The following is a 14,486-nucleotide window of genomic DNA, read 5'->3' on the forward strand; positions in this document are numbered from 1 at the left end:
CAAACCGGCCAACATTGAAAGGTCAGTGAATATCCTAGAGACAGGAAATGAACTTTAAACAAAATAGAAGGTAGTATTTCTATCTCTGTTTGAGAGTTGTTAAAATTGCTATTTAAAAAGGCAACTTCAATCGCCAGGTCTTGCTTGTGTAGAACCTACTTTGGGTATGTATTTAACTTGTTAGAAATATCAAGAACTTAGATATTTTGCACTGGGCAATAAAATAAATATTTAAGCTCACAGTAAAATTCTTGCTATTTACCAAGACTTACTTCCTATTTTACTGTAATATCTTTTCTTGAAAGAAAAAAGAAAAAAACACAACTCTTGAATCATCTCTCCTAAGAAGTCTTCATTATGCTAATGACTATTAGTCTAAAAGTTTGCCCGTAAGTGTGAAATCAAATAAGGTTATTTTCTGCTTTTGTTAAAAAGCTACTGCCAGTCAAAACCCTTTGGGGTTGATATTTGACATGTAGCATTTTACACAGGGAAAACGTGATTGCAAGTTTTGTTGATAGTCTTTTGCATCCACTCTCTTAAGCACTAGCAATGACTGAATAATGCAAATTCTGAATTAGCATCCAAATGCTCTCCAAAGTAAAACTAAAGCAAATAATTGCTACTTTGAATTGCCACATCTAAGGGCATCTTTTGATTCTACAAAGCCCGAGTTTTAAAAATAAATGTTCATAGTTCTATGGAAGGTTAATAATCATTAAAATGAACAACAATTTTTAGGGAGAGTTATTCTCCGGAAGGAGGCATTCATAATTGGGCTTTCTCGGTGCCCTCGTCTTCTCGTCTTCTCCTTCCTTCCTGCCTGATGCTGTGGGATTCTGGGAAAGACCATATGATGCAGCAAGATGATGCTGGGGTAACAGACAGTATAAACAGGCTTGTAAAACTCAAACAGGTCGCCAACAAACCGGTGTTGTGCCTAGAGCTTCCAGTAACACTCGTGTTCTCTTTTCTCCCCCAAGCATTCTGTTAAGCTTTTCCTCATATATCACTACTGCGTGTAAATATTTGGACTGGCCCTTCCTGGCACTATACACCTATGTTATGCTTTCAAAACTGGGACTCGTCCTCTTCCACCCACTTGTGGGAAAGACTGTTTTGCCTACATTTGTTTTCCCCAGTCACACGTATTCTGAATTTTTTTGGCATTGCCGCACGACAGTTTGCTCTAATTTGGCTCTGCGATGCAGTGTTACCAAGGCTTTCTTCCCCCCTCCCTCTAAGCAAAGGAATGAGTTGGAGTGTGTGCTATACTTTGCTGTCTTGGCAAGACCGAAGAGGGTCAGAAAGGAACCAGGATGCTCTTGACCCATGCATGTGGTGCTCCTGGCCCTGCTTCCAGAAGCTAAAGAGGAAGTTGGAATAGGCTACCACTTCAATGGGATACCGGCCCCGAAGGCATTCGTTATAAAGACATAGACCCCAAACTCTCCATAACTGCTTAAGGGCAGCAATTTGATCGTTGAGGGGACAAAGAGACTTGCCTTCGAGTTGTGTTTGTTCCACAAATGTGCTGTTTTTTTACTTTGATTATTAATGTTTATTTGGAAGAATGATGGGGTTTGTTGGGGGGGTACTAAAGACCTAGAGATCTCCCCTCTCCACCCCACCACTGCAAATTAGAGAGTCTCCCTACCCCAAATTTGGCCCGCACAAAATTTCACCAACATGTGTTTATAAGGTGCTTGAACTATGAAAGTGCAATGAATGTTTACAAACTAGATATATTTTTCCCCTTTGGTCCTTTGTTAAGCACATGAATGGTGAACAGAAAGAACTTATCTGAAAAATCAGCAGGGTAGCACTAGCTGGAATGTAATTTTACAAAACCTGGCCATCTTTCAACAAGAGTGGGTGGATTTTTAGCACTACAAATGTTTGTGTATTATAAAGTATTTGCCATGGTGACAAAGCTGGGAGAAACATCCCATTAGCCACAGACGGGCTACAGATTGTTCTGATTATCCATGTCCAAAATTCAGTCTGGCTACGGCTTTGTGTTATTTTCAGTGTTTATAAGTGCTCCATGTTTTTTTCAACATACTAACCTACCGGCTAGCAAGTATGGATGTATGTAGGTATTTAACTTAAAATTGCCTTTAAACATATTCTTAGCGCTTAGTCACATAACCTATGTGTAGATCACGTGTGTATCATTACATTTACAGTGGATATGTTGATAGTGTTAAAAATAACAATCTTTGAAAGAATGAAAGACTTGGCGAAAAGTATCCTGGAGCACTTATTAAAAATAAAAAGGGTCATGGAGAGAGAATTCGAACAAGGAACAGTGAAGTGTCTGTGCTAATTTATTTGCAGGGATTTCTGACTATCGATTTCTGTATTTTAAAAGTTAGAGCTTCTATTTTTAAAAAAGTGACTTTTATCTCAAGTACATGGGGAGAAATGTGAATTATAAATAGCCCACAGAAAATATGCCATCGCATGTAAAGAATCCACATTTTTCCTCTTCCAAACATTTCCCTGAAAAGAAAAATATGAGAAAAATTTTAATGACTCTTTTTGCCCCTGTTTCGGGGGGAGAACATTTATAAGCAAATGGTGTTTTGTGCAGTGGAATGAATAACCATGCAATAAAACCTAGCATCAGACAGAATTGCTTTGAAGTTACCCATGGCTGTGCAAGGTAGAAGGCAGGCAGAATACGTGGAAAAGATAGGCAAAAGAAAAGAATAGAAGAAAAGAAAAAGAAAAAGAAAAAAGGGAGGGAAGCTTTAAAGTCATATAAAGGTTAAAGAAAATAGGTCACAGAAAATTAATCCTTATCATCTGAGCAGCGTTGCTGCTAAATTGACCCACAGTGGAAGCAGGAAGTCTGAAAATTTAGTGAAAGGACATTACACAATTAATTCTGCAGCTGCCACATCTCTCAAACTTCTTTCACTTTCCTGGGCAACTTTTGGTGGAGGTGCCCCTGATGTTTCTTTTTCACATAAACAAGAAAAAAGAAATTCTAATTTGCTTATTTATCACTCAGTCTTCCCAGGCAGACAATACAGCAGACCATTTCACTAAACAGGACTGAGGAGAGACATTTTAATGAAGAAGTAAAATGCCTGTTATAGGTATTTTAGGCAAATAAAGCTTTGCTGACTCCTTCCAAAAATTATGCTTTCTCAATTCATTTTGAAAAGGACGAATTCAAGTACACATCTGTGCAAACCGAACAGTTGTTTCAATAAAATATAGTAAGATTTTCATATTCTCTAAATATGCCTGCGTTCAAAAGTGGATCTGCCAATACATTATACGATTTTGGAGGAGGCAAACTCAAGAAACTTAGTTTTATAAAGACGGAGGGTTCTAAAGACTTATTTCCAGGATATGGAATGGGTCTGTGGTAAACATTTCTAATAATCCTATTTCTAAGCTTAGCCTGTGTTTTGAGGTCTGATACCAGTTATGTTTCTTCTTGCCAACAAACTAGTTAGTTAAGGTTGGGACTATCCATTCAAGACTTCAGCACATAAAGCATCCCAAGTTCCTAACACTACTAAACAATTTCAGCGACCAAGGAGCAGAGAACAAGAATGGGTCATGGGCATCTGGGGCAGTACGTTACTTAATACTTGACCACCATCATTGATTTCTAGCCTACATTTGCTTTGGAGTTCACATTTGGCATTTTCCAAAAGACAATCTGGACCCCTGCCTTCCCAACTTGAGCTGAGAGGTTCACTGGGGCTTTCTCTATCATATTTTGCTCATGACTAAATAAAACTAGACCGACATAAAAGGCTAAATTCCTGACACATCTCTTCGAATGGCAAATTTTCATATTTAAAGAATGCCTGGCACATATTTGTGTTTCAGTGGCGCCCTACACATCTGTTACTTATTTTGGACCAGCCTCTATCACATATGCAAAAGTCTTTTGCAGATAAATTACTGCATTTCAATCTAAAATTACATAAAAAAGGATTTCATTCTTTAGAAGAAAATTCTTTACACAGTTATCACAAAAGGATCATGAGGGTTCCCCACAAAGGAAATAGGCATCACACTGTGTGTGCATAAATGTGTGATCAGTTACTGAGTCACTGCTTTAATGATAGTATGCATGCATTCTTTATTTGAGGGCACAGACGCAGAGCGACATCCGCTGAGCGTATAGACAAACAAACGCTTCCTATTTGCCATACAACTGGGGGCCTAGGATTCATATAGATTTCTATTTGGAAAATGCACCGTGTACCCACTTCACCCCACAACTTGTCTCCCAAGGCCTAGCGAGCAACAGCAGGAAGATACTCTTCCTCCGCGTCTGTATTCCCCGCACACCCGCTCCTCCGTCCCTCCCTCTCACTTGACAAGCAGACCGCTGTACACATACCACCCAAAAGGCAAGCTTTTCAGGTCAAAGGGAAATTTTAAAACCCTGAACCAAATAGTTTGAGGGGTTGGCTTCCATCCCTTCTCTCTACTCAAATGGGAAGAGAGCAACTTATCCGAGTGGTGAAACTGGATACAAGGCCATACTCTTCACTAGAGATCCAGGCTCTTTGAAGCTTTCTGGACCTGACTGCCCACAAGCAACCCACATTCTCCTTGGTGCTTCCTGCTTCCTTGTTTGCACTAAAAAGAGCCGCTGCTCCACCCACTACCAGACGAGGTTGATTCAGGGGGAAGTAAAGCCTATTTGCCTCAGGTTTGAGTCACATTGTCCAATCCATTAGTGACAAAGAAAGCCTATTTCTTTATTCCTATCTGACCTCTTTTATTTACTCCTCTACCTCAAATTCAGAGAGAAGAGGTAAGTTATGCAGGGTCTTGCAAAGACCAAGTGCCCTTTACAGCAATTATCTGAACCGGTTTAATGTTTGCTTGGCCATATACCTTCTTGCTAGACTATAAGCAACCTGACAGCAACACCTACGTAGTTTTTTCCTCTGTAAGCCCTGACCTAACATAGAGCACAAGATTCAATTAATGTTGTTTGCATCCATCAACCAATGGCACTAGCACCTAATAAAATAGTAATGAAATGATAACCTAGTTTTAAAAGACTTCACTCAAGCAATTACATCAGCTGTATTAATCATCATCTGAGAGAAAGTGCTATGTGGTTTGAATGATTTAATCTAATGAATATTAGAAGTACTGAAGTGTGAGGGTTAACCCCCCTTCCCAATACTCCCCCTACTCCCCAATGCCCTCCTACCACACAACACTATTTATAGAATGCCTCACTTTTCAACTAGCCATTGTGAAGATTAAGCAAATAATACGGTATTGAGTATGTAAATATCTCATATACCAGGAATCTCCAGTCTTTCCCTGAAGAATAATACTTTGTTATTTCCCTGAAGTATTTTAAGGACGCAAGCACTGAGCTGGGAGTTTACTTTCCTACTTCTGCCTTCACAAAAAGAAGGGAGGCCCCAGGAGCAAGGTAGCATAGACCCCTGAATGCCTTCACAATCCTCATGGAATTTCCCGGACTTATACATACAAGCTTGAAAATATTCTTGACACAAAATTTGAGTCATGCTAAACACCTTTCCCATAAGTATATGCGACTTTATGTATGGGCTAAGTCAAGCAAGTTGTTGTTCTTAGTAATAAGCATTAAATAGTCATAACTGAACTAGAAAACTTAATTTTAGAGTCACCCTAAGACAAACAGGAGAGTGGCCCACTTGAAAGGAACCAAACCAACAAGGATTATAATATCCAGAGGGGGGGGTTAAGCAACTACGAATGAACAATTACCCTTTTTTGCTTTCACTTCTCATGGATGGATGAATCTCCATCTTCCATTTTGTTGTTGTTGTTGCTGTTGTTGTTTGGGGTGGGGGGTCACATAGTTTCTGACAACAGGTGGGCACGATCAAGTCCCTTCATCATTATGCATACCTGTAATGCTCATATTCTCTCTCAGATAATTACAGTAATCAGCAATTAATTTTTTCTTGCCAAAAGAGACTACTAAATCAACCTTAAAACCCATTAGCTGCACCAATACTTTCTTTCTCATGTGTATTCTGACCCATTAATTTGACTAAATCCACTCAACTAATCCACTAATCTACTTAACTAAATCAAATCTTTTCAATAACTTGTCTCTAGTCCTCTTATTTATTAGAAGCGAGAATGGATTTAGTTATACAGCTTCTGGGCAGAAGAAAAGATTGAGTATGTAGAGGTGCTTACCTAAACAATGCTTTAGGAAAAGAGGGGAAAGGCTGCCATCATGGAAGAGGTAACAGAATAGGTTTTGGAGACTGAGGAAGATGAATGAGAGAGGCTACGGGTGGAGAGGAAGATGGGAGGCAGAGTCAGTGACAGGGGACAGGGAATTCTGGGAGCGTGACCTGTTAGCAGGAGAGTTTGGGGTTGGCTGACACTACTGTTCCAGAGAGAATGAGCTACAGATCGCTCATAGCTATAGCAAACGTTCTCCTACGCCACCTCTGCACTGGTGTGAGATAGAACTCCAGTTGAGAGGGAATAAATAAGCCAACTTCTTTGGTTTTCAAAACAAGCTGTCCCTTTTGCTGCCTGATATTGAAAGTACAAGTATATGGCTTCAATATAAAATATATCTACACTCAAGATACTTGTCAGAGAGTTTTACCTGGCCCACTGTGTATAATTTTACTGTATTTTACTTTGAGTTCTTGTCAGCAGGAACTAGGATATAAATTATAAATAACACAAACTTAAAAAAAAAAACCCAAACCCTACTGTTTTAGGGTTGACAGCACGATTAGATATCCCTGGATCAAAAAGAAAATATTCCTTGTACTTTCTTTGCTCTGTTTAAGAAGGCAAGAAACTGTTGTATATTTTAGAAAGATTTTCATCCACACTCTTACCTTAAAATGTGAAAGTGTTGGCATGAAAAAGAGTCGGCTCCAGTTATCTGGAAAACGTGTTTATGTGGAACACTTCATTCCCCGGCAATGTCAACCAAATGATGTGTCATTACAAGAAGCAACGATGCATAACATCAAAGAGAGTTGGACCCACCACATTTCATCACACTTCTGCTAGCATTCCAGAAGACCTTCTTGTTCTGCCTTCTTTACTGTTGCTGCAAGGGCTGAATCCAATATCCAGAGCTACCCCAGGCAGTCAAATTGATAACATTTTGATTTTTAAATCTCCATTAGAAATTAATGCATAGCTACATGACGAGAAAAGGAAGCAATAATGTGAAAAGCCTAGGCACACCATGACATTATCATTTTATATAAATATACTTACATTTTAAAATAGATAGCAACGGGTCATCTGAGGAAAGATACTGTATCTTTGTATTACAGTGTTCCTGAGCTTAATGCTGGATATCTTTTCATCTGCCACAGAAAGGAAGGGAGAGGGTGGGTTGCTTTGCATTGACCTCTCCGGCGTTTTTCAGGACTACGGCCACATCATGCAAATATTTAATCAGTCCCTGAAAACTGTCAGCAAGAGGCAGTTAGAAGCAGCAGTCTTCATTTACTACCGGCATTGCTATAACAGCACTCAAGAAATATAGAGGGGCACACCAATCCCCTGTCCTTCAGCTACACTACTGGGAATTCTCATCCCATCAGCAAAATGTGTCTGCCAAAATCAAGATATAAGGTCTTGCAGATCATTTCATTTGAGAAAACATAAAAAAGGACTAGATGAGAGACAAAAAAATAATCTTGATTTTTTTGTTGTTGTTGTTGGGGCAAGGAGGATGGAGATTGATCCAAAATGATCACATTTCCAACAAAGACAATTTTTATTTTTTTAAAGATTTTATTTATTTGATAGAGAGAGAGAGAGCACAAGCAGGGGGAGCGGCAGGCAGAGAGAGAGGGAGAAGCAGGCTCCCTGCGGAGCAGGGAGCCCGATGCGGGGCTCGATCCCAGGACACTGGGATCATGACCTGAGCCGAAGGCAGCCGCTTTACCAGCTGAGCCACCCAGGCACCCCTTGGGAAGACAATTTTTAAACCCATGGTATATGAATTATAATTTCAGGGAAAAATTTTAATCTGAATTCGGGCAAAATCAACACTGGTGGAATTCAGAATTTGTAGGAGAATGAAACGAGTCTCAAAGATAATCAATTATGCTTAAAGAACAAATGTTGAAAGAAAAATTATCACATGTTTGGCTGTATAGGGAGAGAATTTGTGTCAGCAAGTCAAATAAAAGGGGGGAGATGGGGACCAAATGTTCAGGCAGAAACAAGGCCATGGCATCTGGGCCAGCTGGTCAGCAGGTCAGAAGGGGTCTAGAGGACTGACTTCCTAAAAGTCACCAGAAGTTAAGGCCCTCAAGTGACTAATTGGGAAGCCAACCAGCCCGGATTAGTCCACAGCTAAGAAGAATAGTCCTTGGTCTTCCCATTTAAGATAGACTCTGGGAAGAGGCTCTAGGAAGAGCCAAAGGTAACTTACAAAGGGCTTTTGCTGCTCCTCAGGCTATAGACATCCCCTTTGTCGTGAGAATATAACAAAGCTCCCTATGATCACCAGGTCAATATTTTTTTTGGACTGTCCAGGATACCTTCTCCAAACCACCATGGAGACCATGAAGGTATTTCGAATAAATGCAGGGCCTCAGGTCCCAAATCCCAGGACCCTTCCTTATCATGGCTATCTTGCAGGTTTCGGCAAAAGCTTTGGGCAACTTTGTCACATGGGGGAAAATGGGGAAGGGCAAGGCTATGTAAAAAATAAGGTTTTGTAATCTGGAGAGCTCCATTGACCATGAACCCATAAATTCAGACAGGTCACTTAGGAATAAGGAGAACTGTATACAAACTGGTCTGCCCAGTGCCGACTGTAAATAGTGCCTCATTACTCCTAAATACCCCAGTTTGGGTTCTATATCATCTGGGCACACAGAAACACCATTTACAAAAATCACCTTCTGACTGAAAAAAATGTGTGCAAAAAATTGTGTGTAGAAACTAAATGTAGATAGCTAAAATAGGTTCTGTTCGGTAAAGAATCAGCTCTCATAAATTGGTAATAAAAGGTAGAGTATTAGAGAAACGTTGACCCTTTTAAAAGTTCTATCTTAATTTCTTCATCTTTGTGTGGGCAGTGGTGATGGTAGTAGGGGGAGGTGTTCCGTGTGTGTGTGTGTGTGTATATGTGTGTGTGTAATTATTAATGCCTCTTAAAAGGCCTTAGGATCCTATCAGTAAAGATTTCATACAAAGTGGGACGCCTGGGTGGCTCAGTCGTTAAGCGTCTGCCTTCGGCTCAGGTCATGATCCCAGGGTCCTGGGATCGAACCCCGCATTGGGCTCCCTGCTCCGGCGGAAGCCTGCTTCTCCCTCTCCCACTCCCCCTGCTTGTGTTCCCTCTCTCGCTGTCTCTCTCTCTGTCAAATAAATAAATAAAATCCTTTAAAAAAAATAAAAAATAAATAAAAAAAGATTTCATACAAAGCAGTATTATTGCAACTTGTCATGATTGATTAAAAAGACTTAAAAAACAATAATAGAAATTCATTTGAAAAGTTCCCAAGCAAAGAGGTAGTCAGGGAAATGGGGGGATGGGGAAGCTTCTGATTGGCTGTCAGACATCTCTTCTGTCCCATGAAGCGTATAGAACTTCTCTGTGTGGGACAGAACATACTCGCATGTATATCCACCCACAGGTGTATCAGGGCACAATGAGGATGTAAACATTTGTGGTTTTGTCCTTTAATTGAGGGAGTGGCAGCAGGCGTGGTGGGACATTAGAAAATTGTGGCAAGGGACAGAAACCTTAATGGTTTTGAATTCTTTACAAAGAATGTCCCACTTTGCCCTGGAGAGCAGGCTAAGCGGACTGCACTACCAGATCGACGTGGGATTAAAGAGTCCACAGGGGGGCCTTCGGAACCCCGAAGCAACGCAGGGCCGCTGCTCCTTGAAGCAGAGACGTGAGATGGTGAGCCTTTGCCTGTCTCAGAGTCTTGCTGGGATCTCTTTAACATCCCCTGGTCATTCTGTAAATCAAAAGTAGCATGGAAACCACTTCCCAATACCCATTTTATTTCTCCTTTTTTCGTCTATTGCTGAAAAATGCATGAAAACTTTATGAACTATAACATAAGAGGACCTAAAATGATGGTAATTTTGTTCCTCTTCATTCAAGAGGTAGGAGTGAGCCCAGGAAAGGGTAACAGGAGAGGGGGAAGTGGAAGGCCCCATTTATTTCCTTGTAATGGCTCCAGCCTAAGTTGCCTTTTATCCACTTAGGCCCACACCACAAGTTCACTCTGGAAATCTCTTCAGCTTTGCTACGTGCAGATGTAATCGGACCTGCTCTGGGCAGTCCTAATTGCAAACACATTTCTCTCCTTCCGTGGCCATTCCTAAGCAAGCAATGGTCAGAGCCTTGCCAGGGTTTTCTGGCATCTTTTTCCTTCTTTGTTTCCAAATCTGCATTTTTCTATGAGAAAAGATGCACGAGAGATTGTAAACAGGATAATTATATGGCAATATGATTTCTAATGCAGGCTTTCCTTGTGGATTATTTCAAATGTGTAGGGGTTTGTTTTGGTGTGTTTTTTTTCCACTCTGCCTGTGAGTCAGGGAGATAAAATGTTGTTTTGAAAGCACAAGTATATGGATCCACTAGAAACCTCCTACGATGTTGTTTAAAACATTTTTGCGGAAGATTACTGAAAGGAACAGCAAACACGAGTGAGAAGGGAGGGCAGAGGAGGTGCGCAGGTCCCCGGAATTCAGCCCACGTCGCCATGGACACGGGGTCTACACCGTGGGTCCTTTTCTTTCCAGAACAGTGTGGAGAAGGAAGAAAAACTATATGCACAAACAGATGCAAGTTTAGATATGACAAAGTTACAACGTGATCCTGTCTGAGATGACAATGTTTTGGTTGGGGGAGGGGTTGAGTATGATGAGTCTTGGGAAGGACGCGTCCTCCTGTCCTTCCCCTATGTCTTCACTAAACTTTCCGCTGCAGTTCGTCAAGTCAGATGGTTCTGCACCTACAGACGGACGGGGTAGTGTCAAACACTTCAAGCTGGCACACACAGACACAGCACGTTTAGTTATTTTGGCATAGAAAATCATATGATTTGTGGCAGTTTAAGCTAAGGGGCACTTATGACCCCTTCCCTCCCCCCCCGTGACCATGCAGGCTGTGTGGCACAAGTCCAGGCTGCACGGGGCATGTGGACTTCTGGTGGAATTGGTGCCCCTGGAGTTCTACCCCAAAGAAAGCCCCAGGACGTACTGTCTGTTTTTCACTGATGATCTGTCTTCTACGCCTCGCACACTGCCTAGCACATATTAGGTGCTCAATAAGTTTTGTTTTGAGCATGTTGATAATCAAAGGACCTCCAAAAAAACAGACTATTGATTCCTTCCTTCAGCGGCTAGGGACACAGGGATAAAGGAAGTACTGTCCTGTTCCGGGAAGCTACAGTTTAATGAGAAAAACACACAAACAAGAGTCGTGTGAACAGAGCACGCAGATCGCACAGAGAGAAATCAGAAAAGTTTTCACATAGAAGAGGATCTTGGCAAAGCAAACTTTGCATTCTCCAGTCCCAAATATCAAAGAAAATAATGCCAACATCTGATCTCTGCCATTTCCTTCATCTTCAGGAAGAGGGAAACTTTGACACATTCAAGAGGATGGATTACTCCAGATATATTAGAATCTATTCTATTTGTGAATACTAGAAACTACCATAATCTCCCTATAATTTCATTCAAATGTAACAGGTTCTCTCTCTCTTTTTTTTTTTTTTTTAAGAAATCTTCCTTCAGATATTGTGGGATAACCTCGTGCTAAAGTGTCAGGTAATCCTAGGCTGATGCTTATTAGTTGAGTGGCCTTAAGAACGTTATTTATTGTATGTCGTGGTCCCTTAACCATAAAATGGGGATAGTATATGTCAAGTGTCCATAAATGCCATCCGCTCTCTTGCTGTCCTGCCCTTGAAGGTACACTTGGCATGTTGAGGTTTTGTAAATAACCTACTTAACCATTAGAATGGTTGGTACCCTTCACATGTAAGCAAATGCAGTGAAGATTCTTAGACGGCTCGTAGTTTGCCTCTTAATCTTCTCAAATGTAAACAAGAGAGGCACTATTTCTTTTTCAAGAGCTTCCTGAGGGAAGCATGGAGTGAGACTAAAAAACTTCAACCTAGAATATCAATGTTTACCGTTCTTCAAATGAGGAGAATCTTAATAATATCCACAACCACATCAACAAGTATTAACTGACAATGTATATTTTTGGAAGCAGCAATATTCTTTAGGCTCTCCACTGATAACATTAGTAAGGCAAATGAAATCTTTCATGGATTATTTTAAAAATTAAATGTATTTAATATGTTTATTTTTTTCATGACTCCTAATTATATCTTCATTTTAAAAAGTTCTTGACTACTATGTGTAATTTCACTCTAGGAGCAATTAAAAATTTTCTGAAGAGTTTCAGGAAAGTATATTTGAGGGAAACACTTGAAAGATGTTCAGCAATCTATTATCCACAGAACTACAGGCAATAAGAAAACTCAGATCAATGGCATTTGAGTTGATTCCCATGACACATTTACAGCAAGTCAGTTGATTTTACTTCAACTTTCTTCCTAGAAAGTTTTTCTCACAGCTGCTAAGTAACAAATTTCATTTCTTAGTCTGCTGGGTATGGTATTAATTATCAACAATATCCCCCCACCCAAAAAAATAATAAAACAGAGTAGGAAGAGAAAGTAGAGCTTTCTGTAATTAGACTCTAGCTAATACATTGGCTAAATAGCTCGGCTATGACTAATTCTACAGTTAATTCTAGATTACCCATCCACAGATAATGCAGGCAATAATTATAGACCATTTATTGTGTGACATCTGCTTTAGTAGGTACTGAAAAACAAAAACAAGTAAGACTATAACCTCCCTGAAGACATTTTTTTTTCACTACTACATCTATCCTCAGCACCTAGGACAGTATCTAGTATGTTGTTGAGTCTCAATAAATGTTTGTTAAGTTGATAGATGAATTAAAGAAATGACAACGTTCCAAGTTGTCACTGTCTAGGTGGGGAAATTGACATGTGGGTCATTAATTCAATATTGTACTGTGCATGGTGGTTTCTTTCTACCCACTCTTCAGGATCTCCAGACTTCCTTTCAGCCACCTTACAAAATCTTTTTTTAATTAGAGAGTGAAATGGGAAAACGTTTAAAGTAAAAGAGGTTTGGTTTTAATTTTCTGTTCCACTACTAGCTGTGTGACTTCAAATTATTTGCCAGTTTTTATGTTTAATCTTTGATTTATCAAATGGAGATAATAGTACTTGTGTGTAGGTCACTCTAGAGAATTAAGTGACATTGTATAAAACCCAGGGTTTGTCGAGGCGCGTGGGTGGCTCAGTCGTTAAGCGTCTGCCTTCGGCTCAGGTCATGATCCCAGGGTCCTGGGATCGAGCCCCGCATCGGGCTCCCTGCTCGGCGGGAAGCCTGCTTCTCCCTCTCCCACTCCCCCTGCTTGTGTTCCTGTTCTCGCTATCTCTCTCTCTCTCTGTCAAATAAATAAATAAAATCTTAAAAAAAAAAAAAAAAAACCCAAGGTTTGTCAAACAGTAATTACTTAAGTAACTGTGAATCCCCCCAGCCTGATCCCTCTTTTTCTTCTTCTCTAGTTTTCTCTCCCAGACTGCATTAGCCTGTCCTCAGGGCCACTGTGCCCCCAATCCCTCTAGACCAGAGGTTCCCGACGATGGCTGATTTCAGAATCACTGGGACCAGTGGAATTAGAATCTCCTGAGTGGGTCTGAAAACCCATAGGAAGCTCATTCTCATCCTCTCACTCCAGCTGATTCTGATCAGCTGTTAGGGAGTCACTGTTCTCCATCAATCCAATGTTCCTCAGAGCTGTGATTCTCAAACTGGAGTGTGCACCAGAATCACCTAGATTGTTGGGTCTCACCCCTAAAGTTTCTGATTCAGGAGGTCTAGAGTGGGACCCAGGAACTTGCATTTCTAACAAGTCCCCAGGGAATGCTGATGCTTTTGATTCAGGGACCACATTTTGAGGTCTTGTTTAAAGGTCTTGCTAGTCAAAGTGTGATCTCCTGGCAGCCACATCAGCATCACTGGGGAGCACCGTAAAAATGCAGAATCTCACACTTCACCTCATATTAACATTAAAGTCTGAGAAGCACAGATTTATGGAAGAGCTTCATAAAGGGATCTTTTAAAATGCAGGTTCCTGGGCTCCATACACCCAGATATTCTGATACAGCCCCAGAATCTTCATTTTACTAAGCTCCTCCATGTCACCTGTATTCATGCAATTCTTGAAGCACACCTAGAAAACACTGCCCAAGAGGTTTGTTGCAGCAGCTGATTAGCTGCAAAATCTGTAATTGTGCTCCCTACTGAGTACACAACATTGAGCCTGGACAGCCTTGTTAGTTGTCTTGCTGTAGCAAGGATCCTACCAACCAGGCAATCAAATCCTACTTATTTTTTTCTAGCTA

Source organism: Halichoerus grypus, chromosome 4 (assembly GCF_964656455.1).
Source record: "Halichoerus grypus chromosome 4, mHalGry1.hap1.1, whole genome shotgun sequence".
NCBI classification, from domain to species: Eukaryota; Metazoa; Chordata; class Mammalia; order Carnivora; family Phocidae; genus Halichoerus; species Halichoerus grypus.